This window comes from Aquila chrysaetos, chromosome 26 (assembly GCF_900496995.4).
Source record: "Aquila chrysaetos chrysaetos chromosome 26, bAquChr1.4, whole genome shotgun sequence".
Lineage (NCBI taxonomy): Eukaryota > Metazoa > Chordata > Aves > Accipitriformes > Accipitridae > Aquila > Aquila chrysaetos.
Window position 1 is genome coordinate 3,226,459 of NC_044029.1, and position 15,203 is coordinate 3,241,661.

The following is a 15,203-nucleotide window of genomic DNA, read 5'->3' on the forward strand; positions in this document are numbered from 1 at the left end:
GTTATTAAAATAGAGTATAAATGTAGAACACACAAACATCAATTATAAATAAAACCCATCTTAAAATGCTCCCTCTATGTATTTCCCTGCCTATATATTCACTATTCCCCACCGATATATATTCCCCACAGTGACATTCTCCATTTCCAATTCTGCTCAATGGGATTAATTTGAATAGGGACTGACTTTGAGGTCTTCCAGATTTAGCATAAGATAGGAAAACAGATTCCAAGTATATTGACTCATTCAAGCATCAATAACAGTTGCAGGTGATGGGGGAGGGAAAATTATGTCAAAGCTGGAAAAAAAAAATCAACTTCAAAAGCTTGAAGCTGTTGTTCAAGTCATGCTAAATACATTATGTGATAGCAACCATTTTTTATACGGTTTCAAACGCTTGGCTTTATTTGGCACTTCAGTGATTAAAAAGTTAGCCTTTTAAGGCCCTAAACAGCTTGAAAAATATGCTATACTATTTCACAGAAGTATGGACTGAGGCAGTTAAAAGAGAAAGAGCATCTTACATCCATAGCTGTCTCTAAAATTAATTTATACATCAAATAGATGCAAAAACCCATACACATACATATTTAAACCACTCTTTCAAAATATCAGGACATCTGTCTTGTAGGAGTTATTGCTCTTGGTGAAAATACTCACAGCAGAACAGGGACTTCTGATAATTAGTTGAGTCAAAACAGGCCTACGTACTACAAACAACAGAAAATAAAACCCTTTCTTACTTCTGCCTTCTACATTTTGGGTTGGTTTTGTTCTCAAACAACAAGGCGTTCCCATGGTGGTACCCTGTAAAGCTGAAATCTCTCCTGTGACTTTCAATCGTAATATCACAAGCACATTAATAATATTATTTCTGACTCAAAAATTTACCTAAGTCAACTATAGAAATGTAAAAGTGGTACTTCTCACGATTAATACAAAACTAAAAGACACAAGCAGGCTACAAGCATGCAGCGGCAGTGCTAGCACCCATGATTAACCGAGTAGAAATTAGTATTCTCACATGGTGCTTCATTGCGCACTTGCAAGAAATAATACCAAATAATTCAATAAAGCAGTAATTAAAAACCTGCCTCAATTCTCCTGGTACTGTGGCAATCATGCTCCCACAACCTCGCAGCTGAGCACGGAGAACTCAGCTGCCTGCACTGCACTGCAAAGAAACAATCCACCCACCACTGACTCCTGCTGTTTCATAGGGGATCCAATTACTGATATCATTCTGACACGAGAGATTAGCTGATTGCCAGTTCAGCGTGCTTACAAAATCTTATGTGTCACAGGAGGCCCTTTACTTGTTTCTGTAAGACAAACAGTGTTTTTTCTCAATCTATTAAAAGCCCACTAGAATATATTCTCTCTCATGTGTAGCACTTCAGCCCCATCCTGTTGGACTCAAAGCAAATTCCCCCTTTAAAATTGCTGTAGAACTACCGTATGGTGACAGTCGCAGCAAAAATACACTTTTAATTGTGCTTTTCAAAGAAGACACTTAAGAAAAGCAGGACCCTCATATACCACTATTTTAGTACTCAGAAAGACCACGGATCTATCTGAAGTCCGCGATCATGATTAAAATACTTCCTAATTAAAAAATACTGATGGAGCTTTGCATTGATCTTTTTCCAAATCTAAGAGCACATTGGAACAAGCATTTGTGAAAAACAGTGGTCTGGTTTCTGTTAGAAAGTGTTTTTCTAATCCTCAATGCTGTAAATAAAACTAGTTTGGACTGCATAATATCAGCCAGTTAAATTCTGTTATCATTCAGTAAAAATACATCAATGGGGCTCCAATACTATTTTCCCGTTCCAGCTGTTGAACCAAAACAAAAAGAAGAAATGGAAAGACAAACTACAAGTAGGGCAAATTAGTATCTAAGCATGAAAGGTCAGACGCTAAGAAAAATAGGGAAGAAAGACAATGATGAGCAAGAAATATTTCTTTCCTCACCACCAACACTGGTATTCTTACAGGCTGACATTCTAATGACTCTGCTGATTATTCGAGTGTCTAGACTGTATCTACATACGAGATGCCAAGAATACCCTCTTTAATGCTCCGATGAACTTTACCATCCGTTCTAGAAAACAATGTCTTCATCAGCTGCAACCAGACACATTATATTACTTTGAATACCGTAGGATTTTACAGTAAATAACACCTTCTCTAGAGAACAAAAGTTTAAATTGATGTGGGAAATGATATAATGCCATGTAGACTCAGAATAAAAGGGACTTTATTTGTTTATGCTCCTATATCAAGAAAAACCAGAAGGGCATTTTGCAACCCCCATTTTAATTAATTTCAACAAATCTTCCTTAAATAAAAATGGAACTTAAGCCATAAATTCCTAAGGTTTGATTTCACCCACTGACAATATGCAAATTTTGTTTCAGATTATTAGAAAAAGACTTCATTCACAACATATGAACAAAGAATCCTGCCAAATAATACAAAACCAGGGTTTAAATAGTATTAAATAGACATGCTGCATTTTCACAGCAAATCCAAACCTTGTTTGGATTTGACTATTCTCTTCACACCCTTCTTGGGAAAAGAAAGCTAGGGAAACTTGCTGGTGAAAAGTATATTCAAGCCTTATCTTATACCTCAACAAGAGTAAAATAAGCCATACAATCACAAACCAGTTGAGGGGAAAGAAGCTGCTTCAGTTCAGAGTTTCTAACCTCACTGGGTCCCGAGCACAACAAAAAAACAGAGTTGGGCTAGGCAGGGTGGGAAGGGATATCAGGAGCCATCTCACCACCCCTCTGCTCCCGACAAGGATTACTAACCTGCCTCTGGCAGATGTTTGCCTAACTCATTCCCAAAATCTCCAATAGAGATGCTGCAACATCTCTAATCAATCATCTGGTGTCCTTCACTAACCTTACATTTATAAAGTTTCCCTAATGTCTAATTCAAATCTCCCTCACTACAATTTAAGTGCATTATTATTCTTGTCCTGTTTCCCGTAGACAAAGAGGACAGTTTATTACTTTCCTCTTAGCAGCAACCTTTCATGTATTTGAATCTAAATCTTAAATCTTTTGTAATTCTTTCAAAATGTGTTTTTTTGTGAAAGTTTTCTAGAATGTTGATCCTCCTGGTTGATGTTCTTTGGACTTGCTTGAAAGTCATGGACCAGCTAAAGCATGATATGCGACTGTAAACACACTGTTAACTTCCACAGCCTTATCCTCTTCATTGCCAACACACACAAACGGCACTTGCCTGCTGCACTTAACGCTTGCAGAGTGCTGCTGGTTTTAAACCCAAACTGTCCCTCAGCAGTTTTTACTAATAAAACTGTTGAATGGGCAATAAAAACAAATATCCGCCTAACTTAAAGTCACTGGAACAAAAAAAAACCCCAAACCTCATTAATTTAAATTTTGCACTCTGTTTCATGGTGTGACTTACCCTTGTACCATTACATCACCTACCCAGTGCATATTGTTTCTAAAGTGTGTTGTTTCATTAGCTAAGTACTTAGTGGGTTGACAGACATTCCAAATACACCCATTCTGAGTTGCTGTTCAAAAACAAGGGGCACAAAAATAAACAACATGTGTTCATACACCTGAAAAAATTTACTTCCATTAAGCAAGATATATTAGGAAGGTAACTGGTTCCTTTTGAAGGAGGTGCCAGTGCCAGCGAGCTGTAAGCAATAGGGATGTACTAGATCGGAGGGATTCCCTTGCTCCTCATATCTCACGCGGGTTGGGTGTCATCGCTCCCCTGGCTCTTGTCAAACGTCAAACTGGGTAGCCAGTGTCCCCAAGGCAGGGCTGCTGGAGCACTGAATTGAAATTATCAAAATAAAAGTGATGATATTAAATGTTAAGCGTAGGTGATTCCTTATTAAGTGTTAATTTTAAATGACATCACTGAATGATGTCATCCATGGTTAATGAAACAATGAGCCTCTCACTACATACCCTTCACCAATTCAAAGTCTATCACTAGTGATTAGCAACAGTGACTTTTTTTCACTGAAGGAATACTATTGTCTTTTGACGCCTGCCCTATGTATTTTACCATACCGTATCGCCAGCGCTGTGACATTGGCAGAGCGTGAGCATCCCTGCACATTGTTCCTCACTACTCAAAGCTACCTGAGCAGATGTACTACAAAATAGAAATGTATGTACGAGATAACACATTCCAAGTAGGTTTGCCATTCATTCTGTGGCACTAAACATTTCCAACCACTTATCAACTTAGTGCTGCTATTTGCATTTTGTACTCTATACTTGAAAGCATTACAGCTGCCTGTGGCAACAAAGGAAACGCAAAACTTGTTGGAAGAAAATAAATAAAATAAAACCATTTCCTATGGGACAATTCAAAGTCTCACCTCACCATCCTGAGACATCAGGGATTCTGTGTTGCCTCTGTTTTTTATTAATAATGCAGCAACAGTCTTTCAGCCACTCTTTCTGAAGAGGAGCTTTTTCTTTGCAGATGATATGAGTCATGTGATTACCTCACTCATCTGGAGTCAAAGGCTAAAAACTGATAGAGGTTCTCACTATCAACTAGTCTATAATTTGGTCGTAATAAATGAGTGTTTATCTACTCGATGGGAAATTTCATTTCACTCTCCGCCCCCAAAGTCATTACCTGCACAATAGGAACGAGCAACAGAAATTCACAACATAATAAACTATTACAGGCTTAGTGCTTAAACTGCATCTCAAAATAATTTTCCATACCGGAAGCTATAAGCAAACTATAATCCACAACATGAGAACTTTGTTGATACAATGAAACAAATGGTATTTGCATCTCCTAAGAGCAGAGAAACATTTTTTTATACTCCAGATAAACAGTTTCCGCTGTTCTCAGTATTGTTTTCCTTGGTGAAAAAACATTAAATATTCCTCATTTTCTTTTCTTAGAAAACATTGGAATAAAAGAGTGTCATTAAATAAAAATTGGATAAGAGTCTTTCTGTCTAACTGAAAGTTGAAATACATTTCCTATCTTGTTGAAAAAAGCTTATGTGCTCAACAGGGTAAGTAATATAAAAATATTGTTCAATTAACTTGGTATACCATTTACACTTATGCTTGGAAAGCATATTGCCAGTAAGAAAAGAAGTAATACTTTTAGCATAATATCCAGTTAAAAACATGCACAGTAACTTACTCTGAATAGTAAAATTTATTTTTCTAGACTTGGCAGATTACTAGGGAAGAAACGAAAATATTTGTGAATTGAACACTGAAAATGGTACACACGTCAAAAGTCATTTTTTTATTCAGTTTTTTTTTTGTGAAATGTATTGTGGTACCATTTTAAAACTAAGATATGAAAAGCTAGCACAGTTTCAAGCAATACCTTTCCACTGCCTTAATCTTAACAACCTGGTTTCTAATGAATGTTATATTTCTTCAAGTGTGAAAAGCATAATCTTTTTTCTTCCTTTTTTTGCATACTGTGGAGAAATTTCAGTATAAAAATCTAACATTATCTAGTCCATTACTGATATCACTGAAGTAGCTGTGTAGTCATCCTGTGATCCTATGCAAGAAAACACAGCAAGAAAAGTAGGTAGTCATTAAGGGAGCAACAGAAGATACTTACATAAATTATTGTACAGTAATTCAAAAGAATATAAGGAGAAGAGATGTTTGAAGCTCATGCTGCTTTGTTCTTTAAGCCCTGAACATATTACCTGCTTAAAACTTGGGAAAGAGACCACAAGGTAACTCCTGTTTAAGTTTAAGCGAACAAGTCGGTGTTTCTGCGTTTTCTAAAAATAGTTCATTCATTTTAAGCAGCCTATTTGGTATCTCTACTGTTTCTTACTACTTTAGAGTGACTGGACTAAGTTAACTCCTTTAATGTCAAAACAGGCAGTACACTATCATAGACCAACATGCTTTTTTTTGTTCTCTTAAGTCACAGAGGAAACTGAAAGTGAGAAATACACAATCCTTTCTCCAACCAAAGGAAAGGAATTTCTTCTAAAAACATGTTTGCTTTTATGAAAATATTATGTTTCCTTTCCTTAAACCTACCAACATGATAATTTACACATTTTAATTTTTTTGGTCTATAAGAAATTAAAGACCACTGAAAGGAACAGACAGCTCCAGAAAATTTACAGTGAAAATCAAGTTCTCATCCCAGAAGGTACCAGGTACGTGCATGAGTTGCACAGCTCCAGCCAGTCCGGGTGATTTCAGTCACCACGGAAAGCTCACACCCTGGACTTTTCCAGTCCTGTCTTCAGGTTCAGAATAGCGACAATCAAATTATTTCACACGATTCAAATTATTTCTCAGGCAATGAAATGTTAATTAGATGTTTCTCTCCACGTGTCAGTGGATAGTGTTCTCCACAGTGATGGTTACAGTTGTCACTCTCAGCAGAGGACTAAACCAAAATGAATCCAACCTTTCTCTGCAAATCTCAGTGTCCCCACACCATCAACTTTTATACTCTGACAGAGTGCGGAAGTCATTTTTCCCTTTTTTGCACACCTTTGTTTGACTAAGAGAGTAGTGGATTTCAGTCTCTAGCTATGAAGCATGCACCTTTCACTGACAATAAAATTGCAAAAGCTTCAGCTTGCACCTGGGCGCATTCATAATAGCTTAGAAACCAAAATTCAAGAAAAATATCAGAATTGTTAAAAAGAATATAAAAATCTGTATATTTCCAAATATGAGGCCTGACTTATGTTTTATGAGAACTTGACTCATTTTTTATCAGAACTTGACTTTTACCAGTCACTGACTCATGATTTATCAGAAAATAATCTATGCTCGACATCAGCATTCTCCCTCTGTGCTCACCAGAACTGACTATCTGAAACTCTACCTTTACTAAGAAGTCATCAGAAAGGCTGAGGGAGATTCGGAAAGGTGCAGCAGAGAGCAGGAGAAAGCAGGATGGATCAGACCTAAACATTTATCCTGTTGGCGAGCCAGAACATTTATTCTTGCTCTAAGACTCCCAAGAACAGCAACAAGGAGCAGAAAAAATCCCTGACATTATTTTTTTAATAATTACTTTAGGACGTACCAATTAATTGTGGTCTGCCAGAAGAGAGGATGGACAACCTAAAATTCCAAAATCTTCAAATTAACTGTGTGCATTAGAAGGCTGCGTGCGCTAGGGAGGGCAAGCGCTGACATTTATTTTGTATAATGGTGCATGTCCTGAGGGTAATCACCACTGGAATATTATCCCCACTCTCCGTGTCAAACATTAATGTAAAATCAATAAGGAGCCACATTCCCAACATTTTTCACGCACCTGTGCTCCCCGCCGGAGGATTTTCCCCCGGGGCGCGGGAAGAGGCTGGCCGCAGCCCTCCTGCTCCGCACGGCCTCGCTGCCGAGGGTCGGCGATGGCTCGGCGAGACCCCGGCACCTGTGGAGAGAAAGCGCAAGGTGAGACAAAGACCATTCCTGGTACCTTTGCTGCTCTGTCAGCAAGTGCTGAGGAACTGAAAGTATAAAGGTTGTTTTCCGCAATATAGGTGACATCCTGGTTTGAAATGGCACAGTTGGAGTTGCTTTGTGACAAGCCTGGTGTTAAGACGTGACAGAAATAAACCCACAAGAACAGCCATCCTGCCAAATACACTCAGACTCAAATAAAAGTTTGACTTCCTAGCCCCCGATTAATTTCTTTTCTCCAAGAACATGGTTTCCTTTCAAGCTCGTTATAAATGAAGCTTCTCTTCACTCCAGAGCTGAACTAGGTGTTTAACAGGCTCTATACTTCAGTTTACCTCGTGATGAGACACTGCCAAAAACTCCACAGTTAATCACAAGTGTCACAATTATGAGGGAAGAAAACCCCAGAAAACCACAACGCACTATTCTTCTCCACAACCAAGCCGTAGCAGATCTCCCTCCTTGTCTCCATTCTCCTGAAACTCCGCTCGGGCAGCTCTTTCTCAGCTCAATATCGTAAAACTGCCAGTCTCAGAGGAGCTTCGTTTTCCCAATGTGCATCCCTGTAAGTCATTGGCACCTTTCAAACCAAGCTTTGAAAAGACCTATGTACCTGAAAAGGTATTTGACTACATATACCTTAAAAGGTATTTGACGATATATACCTTAAAAGGTATTTGACTATATAAGGGTGCAGTTCTAACACCATTTCTTCTGGATCAGGTATTTGTATACCAACCCGTTATAATGTATATAGTCAGAGAATTACTACAGTGTATGATCCTCAAGCTATGACCAACACCAGCTAAGGCCATTTCCTACTCCTGGGTGCTGAGGTACCAAATCATCGCCCCTAAATATGGTGATTGTAGCGCTCAGAAATACACTTGAATTCCCATCTGGTTCTTGTTCCTGGATATTTTGCTTTACGGAGTGGAGCTCAGTTATTTCTCTCCTTTTTCTCCACCTCAGGCTCCCAAAGCTCAAGACCAACATTTCACCGAGGCACACGGGAGAACACAACAGCTAATTTCCATGGCACAGATGGGAAAAAGATCATAACCGCAGCTCCTCACCTGCACGGACTGCAAAGGATACCACGCTCAGTTGTCACCGCCAGGATATTAGATATTGTCTAGTCAAATAAATCAGTGAGGGGACTATTCAGAGAAGCAGCTGCTGCCTGCCTCATTACTGAGGATGAGGAGACAAACGTGACCCCAATATTACATGAAATATATGTGGAATTTCTACTGCTTCCTCAAGAAATCCACTCCACTCTCCTGCTAAAACTTCAAAGCCAAGAAAACTTATTATCCCAGACTAATGTATTTGTCTGTTTTTTAAAAACAAGATTTTTCAGAAGAAGGGATCGCTAAGGAGAGATGGCAGCACGTTTAGTCACATCTGTGGATACATACTGGCAGCAGATCCTGTATGGGGATGCCAAATGAACTCACAGACTTGGGGGGGCCTGTGTAGTTTGTTGCCATCACTTTCCTAAAACAACAGCTTTTACAACAAAGGACCTTACAGACTGGAACTAAGCAAGCCTAAACTAAGTTTTGAACCTACTGAATTTGTGGTGTTGGGTCATAGCACATGATGCAAAGTCATCTAAAACATGATGGCACATGCCCATTTCCTTACCGCAAGAGATCTTTTCCATTTTAATCAATGCTTGCAAAGTTTCTGAAAACAGCTTGCAACTTTTCAAAGATTTGAGAGCATCTTATAAATCACTGCACAGACAAGTCATTTCACCAACCACTGAAATGCAACTTGGTTCAGGATGGCTGGTAGAAGAGGGTGGGTGCAAGTTATGGACCCATGACTAAACAGGAGTTTGGCCAAAAGTAAGAGCTTACCATTACAAAAGAGCAATGCTCTGTTTTTGTAGCCGAGAGAATCCTGGATTATAGGTGCTTATGAGAAAAACCTCCACAGAAAAAACCTCAACAGAGCACATGCTGTAGGGTTTATAATGGTGAAGGACCAAACGATCCCTTCTGGGAATCAAACCCATGGTTGCAGATAATATAAGTATTTCAAAAACCCACGCTTAGATACAATTCTGCCTGAAAGGTCAACTGGTGAATGTAGAACATCCTTGCTGAAATGCACACTGCTTTTAAAGAGACATGGTCAGAGAATGGAATATCTCAAATAAAAATTACTGTATAGTGAAAATAGGGCATTTTTTTATATATGCAATATTTAGACAAGCTGAAACAATCATCACATCTTTATATTAGCCAATAGCGTCAAAGTGCTAACTCAGAACTCCCCACCTAACCCCACATGACCATGAGCTGAGAAGTTAGCCCCTTCCTATTCCTAACTAAGGGGCATGGGAATTCCTCTGCAGTCTATTGGAAATCTCATTTGTCTATATATTGGTACCTACCTCAGTAAAACAGAGCTATTGAAAGAAACAATTCTGCTACTGTTAACTGGCTACAACATTAAACATTTTTGGCATACATGAACAACAAATTATTCCTATATCCGAATATAGCAGAAATACAAACTGCAGGAAACAATTTCTCCAGTCCTCATGGAATACGCATTAAAAGGTTCAACAAAATATACTATCTCAGATTGTACGTTTATTATTAAATTATTGATGAGCTATTTCTATTGTCATTTGTACTTGAGCTACTAGAAATTAAAGCAAATACTAAACTTCCAAATACAGTGTGCCTGGAAAAAACTTATGTTCGTAAGCTCCAGGATTCCCTGCAGTCCCAAAGGAATTTTCATAACCTTACAGGTATCTTCAAGTCCTAGAATTTGCATTCTGCTTCCCAGCTCAGCTTGCAGATGTTTAAAAATACATGCAACGAGACAATTCACTTTTGGCTACACATCTAAGAGGTTCAAACATCTGAATTATTCTGTCTGAGGTCAGCTACAAGATATGTGCCAAATTAGGTTGAAATCCAGCTGGGAAGAGCTATGAAATACTAAAATCTTTGGTGCTTGGGAACTTGTGCCTATTTCTGACCAATGCACATCCTCTCAGATCTTCTTTCAGGAAAAGGACATATTCTCAGGAACAAAATCTGAAATATAAGCTTACACTTTATGAATCTGTAGACTTCAGTCATTTAAATTTTGTTGTGCAAACAGATATACAATGCAGAACATAATAGCAAAATTTCATAACAGTGTCCATTGGTTTCTGGAATTCTAGAAGACAAAGGATGTACACACCATCATATGCACTCGCATGCCAACAAGATTTGCGATAAAGATAAATCACAGGCTTCCCTGGGCTTTAACAATCTATTTCTCTATACTCTTTAATACAACCAGAAAACATTTTCCAGGAGTTCAGGATCAAGGCATATATCCTGCTAAAGAGGTATATGCCCACAGTAATTCCACCAAAATGTTGTTATACTGTATATATATATATAGTACTAATTATATATATATTTCAATATAATTCAGCTAGTTATCAAAAGAACTAAGGTTCATCCCAAAATTTACGGATTTTTTTTTTCACAATTCAAAATTGTGAACTAGTAACTCGAGTAACTCTTACAATTCATCCTCTAAAATAATTTCACATAAATTTCTAAGCGATGGATGATATTTCATATAAACATCTCCTGAAACATTTCAACACAATTAAGGTAGAGCTAAACAGAACTCAAGTGGTTCTGCTCTTCAGGGATTCATGTTTAAGTAAATTCCCAGCCCCCAATCTAAAAGCAATCTTTGCTTTCTCTTCTCCTGGAATAGACAGCACCAATATTAAAACTACTCTTGGGAAAGGACAACTTAAAACAGAATTATCCATAAATAAAAATGCTAATGACATTAGCATTTTTCTTCTTTACTAAATATACCAGATTTCAAAACCCAAGTAGGAATTTTAAACATCTAAAGTCAAATAGTTATCTGCCTTCAGTACTGTTAATCTCCCTCCCACTCACTCCAGCTCATCCCCACCAGCTCCCCAGTCTTATCTTACTTCTCCTTCCAGGAACAGAGAATAGAAAAATCAAAGAACAGTGGAGAATGGACTGAGATGCACTGGTAAATATTTGTTTCAATCCTGAAGAACTCAACAGTGTAATTCACTATGTGCCTGCCACATTTTTTTCAGAAATAATCAGCATACTACCATAAGGCTGGAATGCAAACCTCGAGTATGCTTTAATGGACTGATTTCAAACATGCCTGAGACTGCCATCTATCAAGAAGCTACAGAAAAAAAGAATTTGTGTAAGAAGGAATTTCTGGTATTTCTTTCTTCCCTAATTATCTGAAATCAAAATCTAAATAGATTGTATTCAGCCAAAGTCCTCTATCTGTACCAGTATGAAATAAAAAAAGAAAAATAAATAATAACCATCATCCTTACCAGGGAGAGAGAGTCAGAATCTGTTAAATCTATCTCGTCTGACACACAATTACGTGTGACGTAAAAACCTATCTTGTCTGACACACAATGAAGCTGTTTATGATATAATTTTAAAGGACACAAACCATCACGAAAGTAGTGGAACACTGTGGCAGGTAGTATCTAGAAATATGAGACTGAAACATCAGTTGGATCCATTCTGTAACCTGAGTGTGCAAGGATACACACGTAATTTAATTTCTACCTGAGACTTGCAGAGCTGCTCAAAGAGTAGAAGTCTCTAGTAAAAGATCCAACCTCCCTGATCACTACAGGTTCCTAACGAACATCTATGCGTTACCTCCTTACCCAAGTCAGAGCGGAGCCTGAATAATATAATTTGAGAATCTATTTTCAGTGCAACCTTAAAAAAAAAAAAAACCAGAAATGTACACTGAAATGAGTATCTCCTATTTCTGGAGAAAAAAAAAAATCCAAGGCAGGCCCCTAACCTGCAAGAATAGTTGTGCCAGTACCCTGAATGCTGTCCTTGGCCACGGCTCAGAGCAGGCAGTTAAGGAAGAGTATAAAACTAGGACATATTCCTCCTACTTTCTGTTAAATCAGAGATTTAAGGTGAACTTGAAGGAGCAGACTACATCTGGACAGTTATGTTTTATAGCCACCATGGAAACTACCCTCCATGAACTTCCCTAATTCCATTTTTAACTCATTTATACCTCTGTCCTCTTTAATTTGCTTTGGCACTGAGTCCCACAACCCAGTTTCACACTGCCAGGAAGGGGTTTAAAACTTGCTTTTCCTGGGCAGCCAGAAGAAATATTAACTAGCTATTCTCTGGTAGCCTTCTCCTCACGCATCCTGGTGGAAGGAGAGCCATCTCGGAACTAATTGTACCATGAGAGAGACTTCCCTCTCTCTTTTTTTTTTTTTTTCCCCCACCCCAAATTCTTATTTCAAACTGTTCAGCCTGTTGCAAACACAGCAGTAAATTTCCTCTTCAAAGAAACTCCCTCTCCCCTCCCAGCACACTCCTGCCAGGAGACTCATGCCTGCTCCAGCAGTCGACTCCGGTACGTCATTTTGGTCCGTGAGTCCTTCTGTACCTCTCTTCCTGAGCTGGCAGCTATATCTAGTTATGGCTGTTTCTAAATTAGCCGTAATATTTGTGAGCATTAAAAGAACCATTCAGGAAAGCCCTCTGAGCTGCTAGCTGATTCCTTTATTTTAACAAGTGTTTAACCTGCCCCAAAACTGCCACTTTATACAGTCCCAACAAAGCTGGAGGCTCAAGGACTTGCTCAGAAGTGGTAAAAAACTCCCCAGAGGTGAAGTGCATTTACCCTGAGCCCCACCAAAATGAATAAAATGGAGGAAAAGGAAATTGATGGAGGATGATAAAGTTTAAAAATAAGATGCGATTTCTTTCAATTAGAGAGAGCTGATGCTGAGCTGCTTTGCCTGATCCAATCACCAAGGGAACACGTTTGTACTTCACCAGATTCAGTAAATCACTTCGTGTGATGCGGAAGATGTGATAGTTTTAATGAGATGGCATTAAGAAGGGAAAAAAATAAAATTGAATAGTAGAAAACACACAGTATAAAAGTTAGTGAGATTTGTTAAGCTAAGAAACAGTCCTCTCTGTCACTGCAAGTTACATTTCCAAGAAGATTTAAAGCTAAAAGATAGAAAAACATTTAAAGAGATAATTACACATAGGGAGGAAAAATAAAAACTAAAAACAGAACAGACCTTCTAACAGGTTGTTTTCCACCTGTAGTATCAGTGATTCTTTAATAAAAGCTGTACAGGTCTGACCTCAGCCTGAAACAACCTCTACAGAGTTGGAAATGGTGACGGATGGCTATCATATACTCACGGGGTGGTAGACGGCCCCTGCGGAATAGGGATAATTTGAAGGATGAATGGGATTTGCTCAAGTTACTTAAAAGCCCCCTTCTCTCTCTGTTTCTCTCCCTCCACGGGCACTATCTCACATGCAGGCAACATTCCAGAAGAACAATGAAACTGGTAAAGCAATAGAGGGAAACCTCATAAGGATGGATTAAAAAAAAAAACAAACACCAAAACAAAACACAAAACCAACCCTACACAGAAGCAGAACCAAGGCTGTAAAATTGTTTCCTAACTCTTCCTTCCAAAAGAAACATTCAGAGAAAACGCTAATATTTGCTCCCCACACCCTGAAAGTGCCCTGCAAGAGTACTATCATAAGTTAACACTGTTCCATTTCTACAGACATGTGTTAGGACCTATCGCACTAGTATCTAAGCAAATTATATCAAAACTGTTATCTTTTTTTTTCCTTAGTGTGACTCATGCCAGCTGGACTAGTCTAAATATTATTAAACATCATTAAATATATTATTTTTAAGCTTAAATCATGCCAGCAGGGCTAGTTAACAGGCAGAAAAGAAAAAAATGTATTTTAATAAATCATGTTCAGAGGCTGTGATGACGGGTGCTACCCTAAGAACACCAAGACTTACATTCAGTCTCAGTTATTTTCCACAAATGGATAGGTATGTCTACCAATCCTTCTGGCAGCACTTCCACTGCTGTCACTTGGTAGAAGATTTAAAAGGCAATCCAGGAAAGACTGTGATTTGCTATAAAAATTAGGAAGTGCTTAAGTGCCTTGATCTCATTCCAAAGGGAACTTCCACACCTACGAGACTAAATTTCATTGACTGTCCCTGGAAAGCGACCTGCTTTCCATACTGCCAGCAGTATAACCCTACTTTTATACTGGCATCTCTAAGAGATACTCAAAATAACAAGTCCTTCTCAGCACGGTGCTGAGGAAGACAGCTCTTATGAACTGAATGATTATTTTACAGCAGCAAAAACCTACTGAAAAGTGCTTTTACGTATTATGGTATCTAGACCACTGCAACACTCAATATTTTTATGAGCATTCTACACTTATACCTGTCTATATGTATAAACACAGCAAGCTACAGCAATTGATGTGGTTTGGGTTTTTTTTTTTTTATGAACTAATGATGTTTATAGTCTTAGAAGCTTTTCAACAGTGACAAATACAGTACTTAAAAAATTGCATGTCAAATCTACCATGCCTCTGGGAGGACAAATCAGCATGTGTTACATCTGCAAGTCTGCAAGCACAACTGTTAAGTATATTATAATCAACAGGAGGAATGCAGAGTACATTAAAGGGGAAAATTAAAATCATAGTAGATTGTTACCACTCTCTTCTTTTCCAGAAAAAATACTAAGATGCTGAAAATTACTCATACTTAAATCACTATTAATTAAAATAAGCCTTAGCTACTCCTTCCCCTGCTCCCTACTCCCCTTCCCTTCCCTGCTCCCCAAAAAAGACTGAGAAAAACTGA

General features: G+C 38.3%; 1 long non-coding RNA gene across 2 annotated transcripts in view; it reads right to left on the minus strand.

The window, feature by feature from the left end:
- LOC115336388 overlaps positions 1-15,203 on the minus strand; it is a 77,282-nt gene that overhangs the window by 44,183 nt on the left and 17,896 nt on the right. For both annotated transcript variants that reach the window (XR_003921747.1, XR_003921748.1), the window contains one exon: positions 7,300-7,416. This is a non-coding gene — a long non-coding RNA (uncharacterized LOC115336388). The remainder of the gene's footprint in view (positions 1-7,299; positions 7,417-15,203) is intronic.